We start from the raw sequence: 14,839 nt of genomic DNA, 5'->3' as shown, positions 1-14,839 counted from the left end.
TGGGTGCTTGGTGATTTGAGATACAATGCTGGAGTTGTTCTGCTATTCGTGGGTGTAGGGCCTTGAAGTTTTTGAGCCAGTATCCATGGACTTCATCGGGACCTGGGGCTTTCCAGTTTGGCATTTTCTTTAGTTGGTGTCTGACTGTGTCTGTCGTGATGTCTGTGAATCTTTGTTTTATTCTCCCTGTTTCTTCTTCCTTGACTTCCTGGAGCCATGTTGCATGTTTGTTGTGTGATACCGGATTGCTCCATATGTTTTCTCTTACTTGATTCGGCTTCAGGAATTTCTGGTGTTGGTCTTCCCCTCTTAGTTGGCTGTATAGTCTTTTCTGGTTGGTTCCGAATAGTTTTGTTCTGTTTGGTATCCCTTATTCCTGTTCATGTACCGTTGGATCTTGTGTGCTTTGGCCTTAAGCCTCTGTTTTACATCTTCTATTGTGTTTTGTTTAGTCCCCTCTCTTGTACTTTGTATTTCTCGTTGAGTTCCTCCCTTTTTTTCTTGCTTCTTAGCCTTTTTTCTGCCATTTCTTTCAGTTTACTCAAGTCAGATCTCATCACCATGATTTGCTTTTCCAGGCGCCTTTTCCAAGGAGGTTGCTGTTTTGGTTTCTGTTGGGTTGGTTGTGACGGTGGTGTTGGTGTTCGAATCCCCATCAGTTCTGCTACTAATCTTGCTCCTGCATATGTCAAGTTATTTGTTCCTGTGATACTGGTGGTGTGTATTAGGCCCATTATTTCATTGACCTCACTTGTTTTCTCCCTTAATTTCTTGGTGTTGTAGGCTTTCATGGAGGGGATCTTTGTTCTCTCTGTATCTGGCTCCATCCATTGTCTAATCTTTTCTACCCATTCCGTCCTCTCTGTTACTTCGTCGGTGTTTCTTCGTGTGTCGTTGTTTGATACCTCATCCTCCCTGTCGTCTTCTGTGGCATCGTCTCTCAGTTCGTCTTCGTGTAATTCGTTGTCGTGACATTTCCCTTTCCAGTTCTTCTCTTTCTGTTGGGGAGAGCCAGTTCTTTTTCTTTATGTTCCTTACTTGGTCTGCCAGCCTCTGCTCTGTTTAGGGGGGTGTTATTCCTCTCATTCCAGATGTTGACCAATCTTCTTCTATATCCTCTCTCCGTCGGGTTGCTTCTGATGTAGCATCTCCAATATTTCCTTATTTTCTTTCTCTTGTCCATTTCTTCCTTTTTTTTGCCTCTGTAGCTCCAATCTCAGGCTGTTCATTATGCGTTGTGGTGATCAGTTGCTGGATGACGACCTCCAAGTACCTGACCGTCTTCCCCTACAATTGGGTTGAATACCTGGTTGCCGGACGAAGCTCCTCTGTTGCCAGAGGTTCCATTTACGTCGTTGTCCGTTTATTCCATCATTTCTTTCCATCATTGCTGAGTTTTGCTATTTAACCCATAGCTGGACTTACCCCATCAGGGATAGGTACTCATTTACAGCTGAGTAGACTGAGGAAATTATGGTAAAGATCCTTTCCCAAGGAATCAACGCCGAGGAGAGCGGTCACCCATCCAACGACTGACCAGCCCCAATGTTGCTTAACTTGACTTAAGTCTATTGACGACCTAACCCACTCCTCCACGGCGCCACATATTATTATTATTATTATTATTATTATTATTATTATTATTATTATTATTATTATTATTATTATTATTATTATTATTAATAATAATATTTATTATAATAATAATAATAATAATAATAATAATAATATTATTATTATTATATTATTATTATTATTAATTATTATTATTATTATTAATTATTATTATTATTATTATATTATTATTATTATTAAACGTACCTTGTCAAACCGAAACGTTGCATCAGCAGAACAGAAAAATTGGTGAAAAGCGACTCGACATCACAATATCTACGCAACACCGGATGTGTATTGTTATGTACCCGGAAGAATCAAATAATTTTTCTGTTGTACCTTTCCAATGGTTATTTCGCACGGCCCTCCATATATCAGTCGGTTTTGTTGAAAGGGAGATTTTTCAGCCCTTCCATTTCGGCCGAACATCTGGTGATACAGAGATGAATTGCTGTAGTGGTATAGATATAATAATGTGCAGGAAGCTTTTTAAATGTGCAGGCCTCTTTGTGCGAACAGAAAAAACTGGACGCGCGGGAATACACGTACATCTTATGGACACATACATGAACCATACATACATACATACATACACAAAGAATATATATACATAGTGAATATAAATATATATATATAAATATATTACATACATATGAATATATATACTGATATATATAGATACACATACATACATACACAACAATAATATATCATATATATATATATATATATATATATATATATATATATATATATATATATATATATATATATAGTATATATATATATATGTATATATATATACTATATATATTATATATATATATATATATATATATATATATATATATATATATATATATATATACATACTATATATATATATATATATATATATATCATATATTCATATATATACGTATATATATATCATATAGTATATATATATATCTATATATATATATATATATATATATATATATATATATATATATATATATATAATATAATTACAGTTTATATATATGTGTGTGCGTTCGTGAGTGAGTGGTATACATATATATTTATATTAACATATATGTATGAAAAGGTAATATATATTGGGATATATAATATATATCAATATCATATAATATTTATTATTATTATATAGATATATTATACTATCTTTTTCTTATAATATATATGAATATATATGGATTACACCTTCATAATCACGAACGCACACACATATAATATATAAACAGTAATTAGAGAGAGAGAGAGAGAGAGAGAGAGAGAGGCATATTTTAACCCAAAGAGCGGAATTACGAAAGCGAGTCGGCCAGGGGGCGCGCAAAGCGTACTAATTCTGAAGGGAAGAGATGATTCCCCGCCTCTATCATCATAATGAAGGTGATTAGAGCTAATTTCGTCCAAGGTCATGAGCCGGGAGGGAGAGGAACAATGAGGGGGAATTAGGGAGAAGGAATTCAATAAGAAAGGACAAGGATAGAGATGGAAGTGAAGAGAAAAAAAGTAAAGGAAATTGAGAAGGGAGGAAAATGATTTGACTGATTGATCTGAGGTTCTCTGGCGTCGTCTCATCAGAGTCGTTGACTTCGACATTCATTTAATTAATGATAAGGAGGCGACATGGAAGGATGAAGTGAAAGACAAAAGACAGGAAGAAAATGGATAGTGGAGAAGTGAATGAGAACAAGATAGAATAAAGGGACTCAAAAGGAGGTAAAGGCATAGCAGGTTAAACGAAAAGACGAGACAAGCAGAAATTAGCAAGAAATAATGATAAAGTAAGAGCAAAAAACAAATGACGGGGGTAACTTGATGCACAAAGTTATTAACTACTCAAGATAATCAAGAGAAATAAAGCCAAAAGCTGCTGGTAGAGTAATATATATATATATATATATATATATATATATATATATATATATATATATATATATTATATATATATATATATATATATATATATATATATATATATATATATATGAAATACCTAGAATACAGGCATTTTTAAACTTAATCATTTGTATACATATATATGCAGAAAAGAAATAATTAAGGTTACTCGGGAACAAATTCTATGAAACATTATCAAAGCATAATTTCAAATGTGCCTGATACGTTTTTTACAAGAAATTTTATCTGCTAGTCAAAGTATGTTCATATTAAGCATACTGCACTATCAAATAATGTGATATGATTAATATCATAACTCTCTCTCTCTCTCTCTCTCTCTCTCTCTCTCTCTCTCTCTCTCTCTTTTAATCCAGCTCTCAGAAGTCTCTCTACGGTTCATAGAAGCCGTTAGACAGACCTCGATTTCCTCCTCAGCGAGTGTTCTGGAAGATAGGCGAGCTAGCAAACATTAACCAGCAGATTTACTTGCAGCCTGCATGCATGGCCAAGATTCAACAGATGGTTTACTGCAAATAGAGGAATTTCACTCTCGTTCAGGTTTATATCTCTGCATTCTTATGAAATGACCTTTCTAATGTGAATGAAGTTCTCGGATGAATGGAGCATATCCTCTGCGGGTGCTTTCCAAACGCGCTTATTTCTTGTCATTTTTTTAACTTCACAAGAAAAATGGAAGAGTTTATTGTTTGCCTTCGTCATTTGAAATTTTACAGGAAGCTACGTCATGGTTTCCGAGTGTCTAATGCAAATGGTTGCGGGATCAATCTGTTTTCGAAGGCACGGGCTAACGAGTGACAAAAATCGTAAAAAGACTGCCACAGACACATATTAGAACATAAGAATTAACACAGATGATCAATGTTATTTCACTTGCATATCAGTTTCCAATTACGCATCCCTTCAAAGCCTTGGGACATCTCTAAAACTGCAGATTGCGTAACATGCTCATATCCTATTTTTTCTAATGTATCGGGAGTTACAACAAAAAAGAAGTGAAAGTGTGTGTGCTATTCAATGCTGTTCGCATCTGCTCTGAGCTGGAAAGACTATATACCAAGATGAAAAGGCCGTTACTCGCTAAATAAAAAAAAATCTGCAAAATAAAATGTTCATTTGGTAAAACACGAAATAACGTGAAAAGGGAGAACTTAGACCGTATTTATAAGGAGAATGAAAATTTCATTATCGAAATCGGTGGTGGCGAGAATATGTGACACGAAGGGGAAGGGAGGTGAAGTGGTCAGTGTGTTTGTTTCTTTTGCAATGAGAGGATTCATTAACAAACGGAACTCTGACACCAGTGGAAATAATTTGCAATTTCGATCTTTTATGAATGGAAGAGTAAATGTACCTTAGCAAAAAAGGTGATAACATACTTTACCGTTCAGAAGCTCTCTAATGCATTTTTGGACAATCTGAGCACCAGAAGCGTGAATCCACAATAGAGGACTCTTGATTCAGCTCGTCAAGAGGGCTATTCTCGATCCACCCTCAGAGATTCATGGATTATTTAGCGAGAATCGGTATGAGCTTGAGAGGAAGACTAAAAGGAAAACATGTAAGGCTTCATGAGATTAATAAGTGTCTAAGAAAGGAAGGAACGATGAAGGTGCTTAATGAAAAGGATAGATGGGAAAAAGAAAGGGAATATTATTTTAGCTCTGCAAAGTGATTGGAGAGAGCAACTCGATGGAGAGCAAGCAATTTTTTTTGGCAATATAAAGTAGTAAGGACCGACCTGAAGGCTGGTAAAAAGAAAGGGCCAAAACAAGAAGCATGACCAACAGGTCTCATGAGGCCCTTGAGCAAGTCTTAGAAACGACCTGAATGGCTCACTCACACATTTGCAGTTCATGGAAGCGCATGTTGTGATGGCTGGTTTTGGCGATCATTGCTTTCATTTTCGAGTCTGGGTCCACAAAAAAACAAAAAAAAACAAAAATTGACAGTGCCTCAGTCACACATTTGCGATTCAAGGACGCACCACGCTTAACTTCCGAAATTTTGCTAATTACGCTGTAATTACGACCAAATCGCCAAAGATCACCATGGATCGTTACCGCATCGCCAAGTTTGGCGACATGCGCCAAGCGATGGCAGATGTTTGAATGGATGGTGCAGGTTGCAATTGCAAGTCATAATATGTGCAATCTAGTTCCGACAAATGGCGACGTCATTGTGTCAGCAGCGACGCTATTGCGTCAGTGTTGCGAATTGCACAATCACATAACAACAAATGACAGTTGGCACGATTGGACTGTGTATGTTTTAGAATTCTAAAAGATCCGCTGTCACTTGGTGTATAGGGCTAAACTTGACGACACGGTAACGATTCATGGGGATTGTTGGCGATTTGGTCGTCATTACATCGTAATGACGTCGTAATTAGCAAATTTCCGGCAGCTACGACATGCGCGTCCTTGACACAGGTTATGTGTAAAATAGCTTTAAGTACTTGTGTGTTCAATACAGATTTGGTTGCGGTTCAAGTCAGCGCCATAGTTAGAGGCTTTGTTGAAAATGGAATCGGTATATGCTGTTACATTATAACTAATTAGTGTATACCTATAATTTGAAACATTACATAGATCTTGATACCAAAGAAGTAAAATTACTCTCTCTGTAGACAACTTTTGACAAACCATACAGAAATGAGGATTCCTTCTTTTTAATATCAATGAAAGTAAAATATGATTGTTTTCTTCTGACCATAGATTAGTGAATGTCGACCAACATTTTGGTCAATTCTTTGATAGGGTGATCACGATAGGTGTCTGACATCGTCGGCACATGAGACACCTTTACCATCTGTTGGAACATGGGCGTGAGGGCTGCATCCTTATGTAAGCAACTATGCTTGGAAATAGAGGGTAAACGCATCTAAAGGCCCCCACCTCTACAGGGAAAATGGTAAACATAGATAACAAAGAAGATAACAAGGAAGGATTCAGGATTTGCAGGAAAGTCTGTTAAAACTGAGGAGGTGATGCAGGAAGGGACTGTTGAGCTAAATCTCTTTTATGGAAATGAAGTGTGTTGAATGAAAGTGAAATGACACGATAAAGCGGTTAAAGATGAACTATCTGTATGGGACGCCGATGAATTGAAAAGGTGAGCAATTTTAAGGATATATTAGAGAAGTAAAAAGGCTGATATAGGTGAAAGTATGGGTCACTTGAATTTTGAGATGATTTATTCATGAGAAAAGAATGAATGATGTTAGGCTGGTGGAAACAATGTATAGTTCAGATGCGTTTTGAGCGAAGGAGGAGAAGAACAACCTGAAAAGGTTGAAATAATGGCATGAAAGGGAATGGAGAGGAAGAGTCTCATATCAAGAAAGAGAAAGAGTACGCGCAAGATGGGAGTGTAGGCCTATGAAACAGATAATGTAATGTAAGTTTTCTGCAGAGGGCTTCATCTGTGATTTACAATACAAGAGGGAATTTGACACCAACCTTTTTGTTGTTGGAGTTCTGAAAACACCTCCAGGATTGGATTAGAGTTGAATATGGATATATATATATATATATACATATATATATATATATATATATATAGTATAAATATATATATATATATATATGTGTGTGTGTGTGTGTGTGTGTGTGTGTGTGTGTGTGTGATTGTGTGTGTATGTGCGTGTGTGTGTGCGTGTGGGTGTGTGTTTGTGTATTTATATATGCGTGTTTATTATTGTAAACTGCAAACATCATAAAGATCTTACATACTCATCAGAATAAGCCTAAGATCTCTGATGTTTCTCGCTTATCTCGAATTCCCGGAGAGGCGTTCTTTGGTAAGAGGGCAAAAGAAGCACCAGCTGCATGGGGGGAGGGGGGGCAGGGGGGAAGGGGAGGGGGTACTACCCGTGTTGTTAGCATTAAGTTGGGAAGGAAATCACCTGGGTGAAATGAGATCAGGTGCTGTCCTTCTCACGACGATGCGCCGCTTACCTGGGGAGGTGTGTTATCTCTTAAGAGCAAATGACCTTCAACAAGATTAAGAAGAAACTCGGCGCGTCGGCGGAGCCTTTGAGAGAGGGGAAAGAAGCCCAGACGGAAGGCGAGAGAGAGAGAGAGAGAGAGAGAGAGAGAGAGAGAGAGAGAGAGAGACACACACACAGACAAGGCTGCAATGGGGAGAATTGAGAAAGTGAAGAATAGGAGCGATAATCAGCAGGAGAGAGAGAGAGAGAGAGAGAGAGAGAGAGAGAGGGCGTAATGACATGAGACGGTGTGAGGATAAGAATAATGAGGTTGACAATTAGGAGGCTGAAGGAAATCAAAGAGAGAGAGAGAGAGAGAGGATGCAACGGGAGAATGGATGGGGGATAAGAGCGATGATGGTGTTGATGATGATGACGAAGAAGGAGACGAAGGAAAGGGAAGTGGAAGGAAGCGCTCGAGAGGGGAGGTCGCTATGCAAGAAAAATGGGGGTTCACGAAGGGGCGTGAGTGGGGGATTCACTCAGAAAGGAGGATGTGGCATCTAATATTGCAAGGGTGTCTGAGAGAGGCCGACGCAGAGAGGGGGGAGGGGAGGGGAGGGGGAGGAGGAGGAGGAGGAAGGGCAGGGAATGGTGCACTCTCTGAAATGGCTAAAGGAAGTGGCTGGAATGGTCTGGGTCGTACAATAAGTGACTTACGAAAAGAGCAATAATGATCTAGCGTTACACAGTTCTTATTTTCTGATTCTCACGAAGCTTGCCTGTGCCTCTTCCATCAAGTGTTTCAACTGAAGCTTATTTTCTTCTATTTGACATTTCTAGGAATGGGGGTCGTAATTTCGGGGTACGTCAAAGTGATGACGGTTTAGATTCCCCATTTAGAAAAACGTCTCAAACTGACAGCTAGGATCTGGCTCAGTATCGTTAAATGCAACACCATCTGATTTTGGCAATAAAAATTCTAGTAACGGTTTTGTAACCGTCTGTCCCATTTTGCAAATATTGAATAATAAGTTCCAGTTCGAGCAAATAAATTGTAGTTTGTATTTCTGATATTGATTACAAAGTTAAATAGAAATAGCCTAACATAGCTAGTGAAAATATTTTGGAATTGGAAAAGTTTTCAGTTTGTTAACGAAATACTTTCAATACGAGAAAAGAGGCAAATAATGAGAATACGAAATATCACGTTACACTAAACAATATTTATAGCCTGGTCAACTTCACAGTTCAAATTTCTTACGAAGCTTGAGTTGTCTTCATTCTTTTAGCTGCAAAGGAGAAGTTCCGAATTCGATGAAAAAAAAGGGAAATATGCAAATGAGAACATTGCATGAATGAAAATATTGGCTGTTGAAACGCTGTGGCTGGCAAGAGGCCATCAAGAGGCCAAAAGACCGAGCAAGAACTGCTGACGCCGAAGAATCTGATTGGATACCAATAGGTTTAAAAAGATTGAGTACTGCAGTCAGCATATCTGATCTATCGGACGCAGAAGTCCGGATATCGATTCCTGAATGTGTCTAGGCCGCTGACGATCGTTAAAGGGATAGAAAAATGTCCTATTCGATCCGTGGCCCTCTCTGAGCTGTGTAGGCACTCGACTTATATCAAATGTGTCATATTGACAACGGTATTCCCATCAGTTACTCTAGTTGCATACTGATAATTCAACATTCTAAGAGAGGAAGGAAGAAAGATAGAGGAGATAGAGAGAGAGAGAGAGAGAGAGAGAGAGAGAGAGAGAGAGAGAGAGAGAAGTGAAAGGAAAGAGGACAGCCCGTTGTTGACTGAAGGACCCTCCAAACCTGCATTTTAGCTGGTCAGATGCTGGCGGCCTGTGCAACATGACATCTTCAATAGGGGTTAGAGGCGACGTGTCTAGCTTCTAATATACTTTACACAGGAACTTCATGATGTACTTCTGCAATGTACATTATATTCACACATATCATATGCATTATATATACGTATATATATATATATGTATATATATATATATATATATATATATATATATCTATATATATATGTCTATATATATACATACATATATATACGTATATATATATATATATATATATATATATATATATATATATATATAAATATTCATATTACACAGTTTTCTCTCACAAGGGATGGCTCCAGAGAAGAAACACTATACTGGAATTTACTGGTCCCAGTGCAAAAACCATCCTCAACATTAAAATCTTCATACACCTACACAAATGGCTCATCAGCAGTGCATCGACCTCCATTACACTCAGTGGTCCATTAGACCCTATCTTGCACACCTTTCTAAGCTTCCTAGTCAATAAAGCCCTTGTATTCCTGTATTTGTTTCACACAGTCTTTCTAACCCCTTTCTAGGTCATCCTCTAATCCATCCTTTAACACCTCTGAATATTAAACTCTTTTCGTCACCCTGTCCTCTTCCATTTTTTCCATACGACCACCTCATCCCAAAATACTTTTAAATATCATCTCATTTACACTAACTTTTTACCACTTCTTCGTTTCTCCGCATTCCCCACTCTTTCAATTCTAATGAATCATATACTAATGCAAAAGTTCATTTCAGCAGCTTCAACCCTTGATTTTTCATTTGCATTCGGCATGCACACTTCACCTCAATAAAATAGAGCTAGCTCAACAATCCTTTTATACATTATGAGCTTGGTTTCAAAACCCATCCGAATCCTTTGCTTACAGCCCTCTACCTTTCTTGTTTAGCCTATTCTATGGATCACTTTTTTTCCCTAATGTCCCCATCGTCAATTACATTTATTCCAAAATGCTTACAAAAAACACAGGGCTTCTAGTATTCTCCCGTCATCCATATCAGCATTTGATCATTTTTCTTCAATATCCCCAAACAGCACTGTATCATCTGCAAAAATCAACCATTCCATACTCAGTTCATGGACTCATTTTTTGTCCTACAACTTTGAACTCATATTTACTCTGCCATTTTTGACTTCTCACTTCATTTTACCCATAAAAGTATTGAACAACCATTGAGACAAAACATACCCTTTTTCAGACCTGCTTTTACACTTGGACACCTGAATCTCTCAATAAAACTTTTTAACACATCCTTTGTCGCCATCGTAAAAACTTGATTGGTGTTAATAACTTATCTTTTACAAGTATACCCCATATCCATAGACCCTCCTCCTTTCTAATACCACATTATTCTTCCCCCATAAGCCATATTGTCATCTGCTTTCATTCCCGCAGTCAAAATCATACAGTATATCTTTCCTGGAATACAAAGTAACGTTATGCACGTACAGCTCTTAAACCATCTCTACCACTTTCACTTTCATGCACTCCTCTCATTCATTCCTTAGAGATCTTTATATTGTCTCGAAATACTTTATTATAGTGTTCACCACCCTACTGCAACATCACACCAGCAATCTCATCAAGTCCTCATGTCTTTGCATTCTTCAACCTGATCGTTACCTTCCTTCCGTTCTCAATAGTCACGCCATGAACATTCTCAGCTAAACACTAACCTTTTCCATTCTTTTGTTATTCAGCTCTGCTTCTTGTTTTATCCCCCAGCCCCCTCCCTCCACCCCTTTGGCCAATTTTCAGGGTAAAGGCACAATCTTTCTCTCTGCATTTACTTTTCTGTAAAATACTTCATTTTCTTTGAAGTTCTTGTTCACCTTTTCCTCTCTAGTATTTGGTTTTTATTCCCTCTCACTTTCATTCTGACCACCCTGTCCGTCCTCCTGAACATGATCTCTTCCGTCATGGAACTGCACCGCAAATGATCTCCTTATTTCCTTCACTAAACCTTTCATATCCTCATTTCCACCCTCTCTGCTGTCTCTGTGACTTCACACTTGAACTTTACAATATGTCACATATATAATTATTCAGAGTAATCCCATTCATATGTAACAGTAGCACAGGGGTCACTGACTTGAATTTCGAGCTTCCAAAGAATAAATTATTCATTTGAAAGCGTTATAGAAGGTAGCAGGAAATACAGAAAGAAGAGATAAGTTATTAGAAAAATAGATACATTAACAAATTAGAAAAAATAGATTAAAAAGTAAGTATAATATTAAAATATAAGGAGAATTGATTTAGGGCAGCAGCGAATTACATCTTCCATCGAATTTTCGAGTTTTCCATTGCACAGCATCTTAAGGGAGACTGTTCCTCGGTCTAAACGTTGGTAATAAATGAAGGACCTCTGGAAATGAGAATTCGACTGCGATGCACATTTACTGCATATTGATGCTACCGTTCAGTGAATCTAGTTGTTCTCGGCAGGAAAAGAGGATTAGGAATCAAATATGAATGTGAAAGATCTTTGTTAACGTACAGTAAGTTCCAAAACTGAAGCGACAAATTTCAGAGAATTTCGTTCGAAATTCACTAACTGGCAACTACAACTCGTAGCTGAAAAATATATATTTTTTCTACAGTGACAGCTCTATCAAGCAAAATAAAGCTAACATATGATGCACAAATATCAAATCTATGATATTTATAACAATCATAAGAAAAAATTACGGTAATAGTAATTATTTTAAAGTATAGCAATTACTTCAAGCTATAGAAACGAAACAATTTGAAATTCTCGTTCAACACAGGATCACCAACATTACCAATGTATATTTCGAGCAATGTGGAAATAAATATTCAATATTATAGTGTATTATCAATTATTTTAGCGAAGATGCATAAAACCATGCAAGTATCAATAGAATGTGAAGGGAAAATCTCCGCGACATTAAACATAATCAACCATGAATGCACCTAGATTCAATGGAGAAGTTGGGGGTGGTTGGTAGTTCTGATTCTAGCTTCTAGGATCGAGCATAAAACACCATCTTCGAGAAAGGCTCTAACTGCTGCTGCTACCTTCAGGTGACTATAGGCCTAGTTCCGGGCAAAGCAAGGCTTACAATGTAGGGCCACTATCTGTTATTTAGGCAAAGATAGAACCATCGGGACTGACACCAGGACCTGTCCTTGCACCTGGGAAACAGACTCGCTATATAAAAAATAAGAAAGTCGGTCGCAAGCAACCAGAACAACCGTAAAATCACCATCTGGTTAAGTAGGGAGACGACAGACCCCAACCACCCCTTCCCCCCTCTACCTCTACCTCTACCCACAATGCTAACTCCACCTTTTTCACTTCAACCTATTACCTCAAATCTTCGAATCATATCCCAACCGTGAAATTTAAGACTGAATTTGCGTAAGTGGGCGTTTCATAAGGGAGTGATATCACCCAAATTCATATTTCCACTGTCAACCAGTAATCAGTTCGATCCAGTCAAGTATTATGCATAACAGAAAGTTTATGAGTTTTTTTTGGGGGATTGGGGGATATATAATATATAATATATATATATATATATATATATATATATATATATACAAGAAGCACCCGAGCATGACCAATAGGCCTAGTACTCGAATCTTAAAACAGACCTCTGGTTATTCCTGATAGATAAAAGCGTCCTGAGAGAGAGAGAGAGAGAGAGAGAGAGAGAGAGAGAGAGAGAGAGAGAGAGAGCATAACAGGGGATACTCGAATTAAAATAATGCTCGCCAAGCATATTCACACTCCGGATCGTATGGACAAGAAGTCTCACTTATGCAATGACAAAAAAAAAAAAAAAGGTGGAAACCTACGAAAATATTTGTTTGGTGCGACCCTGAACGCAATTCTGCATGCAAAAATTTTACAATCGAGAAATTCCATGAAATTATTAACTAACAAGCTGGAAAATGTATTTCCTTGATTCTTGAAATAGGCCTAACCATGTAACCAACGCTAAATGCACACATAACTTGGATTTCGTTTTTTTTTTTTCTCTTTTTACACCAACTTGGGTCTTATTTATATTTCATTTAATCATATGCTAAACTTCTCTGTGCTTTATCAAAAGAAATCATAACTTTCGATATAATGCTATAAGAGTAGAAAGTTAATTTACAAATATTAGGCCAATGCTTATGCACACGGTTCCTGCTGCCACTCTATGGTGAACACTTAATATCACACTTTGGAAGCCGCAGATGTTTCTTTGAGGAAATTCTTTTTTTTTCTATTAATAAATAATTACTGAACTAACATAGATCATTCACTGGGGAAATACTTTGTGCGCTTATACAGTTAATCACTGATACGTATTATCAGATAAATAGGATGACAATAATTGGAATAGAATATACTAACTGGCAACCCCACGAGTTTCTATAAAAGTACGATTAATTCTGAGATTTGTCGCTTCACTTCTGGAACTTACTGTACAACCTATGAAAAAATGACAAACAAGAGACCATTCAATGATGGTCCAAGTCATAACTGCTCATTTTAGGAAACAGAAACGTTCCATCACGAACCACTCTATCTAAAAGACAAAACTCTCTGGCAGAAGCAAACATCCACACCAGAGAACAGTTTCTAGTAAAGAAAGGACAAATGATGTAAAACGGGTTGCACTCATTTTATCAATGTTATAAGTATCTAAGGCCTTACGAACAATACCTGACTTTCGTTCGGTATTTGGTGATGCTTTCATTAGATGTTTCTCAAAAGTAAGATGGGAGTCAAAGTAACACCAAGTATTGTTAAAAGCCTCAGATTCTTTCGGCAGAGTTCCATTCACTTGGGGTGAAAAATGTGTACGAGATCTACTAATCAATCGTGTTTTCGTTATACTAGGGTTCAGCCTCATACCCCCATCGGGTGCACCGTTCACTAATCCGTTCCGTCGCGATTGAGACTATATATATATATATATATATATATATATATATATATATATATATATATATATATATATATATATATGTGTGTGTGTGTGTGTGTGTGTGTTTACATATATATAATATATATATATATATATATATATAGATATATGTATATATATATATATTATATATATATATATATATATATATATATATATATATATATATAGATATATATATATATATATATATTATATATATATATATATATAATTTTATTAATTGTTGCACTGAAAACATGAACTCGAAATAAAAGTCTACGTAACGAGGAGCATGCCATCCTTTCAATATCTTAGGACGAGGATTAAAGACTATGGGAAAGCACATAAGAGAGAAAATGTATATCAAATTCTATAAAAGTAGCTGCAATATATGAGACTGGAAAGAGAGAGAGAGAGAGAGAGAGAGAGAGAGAGAGAGAGAGAGAGAGAGAGAGAGAGAGAGAGAGAGAGAGAACTTTAGGACGACGACAAAAGATTATTCGAAAGGGTGATGTTTAGTACTGTTGCACATGATGGATTGGTCTAAATGGTGGTAAATTTTACTAGA

Source organism: Macrobrachium nipponense, chromosome 34 (assembly GCF_015104395.2).
Source record: "Macrobrachium nipponense isolate FS-2020 chromosome 34, ASM1510439v2, whole genome shotgun sequence".
NCBI classification, from domain to species: Eukaryota; Metazoa; Arthropoda; class Malacostraca; order Decapoda; family Palaemonidae; genus Macrobrachium; species Macrobrachium nipponense.
This window is presented reverse-complemented; position numbering follows the sequence as displayed.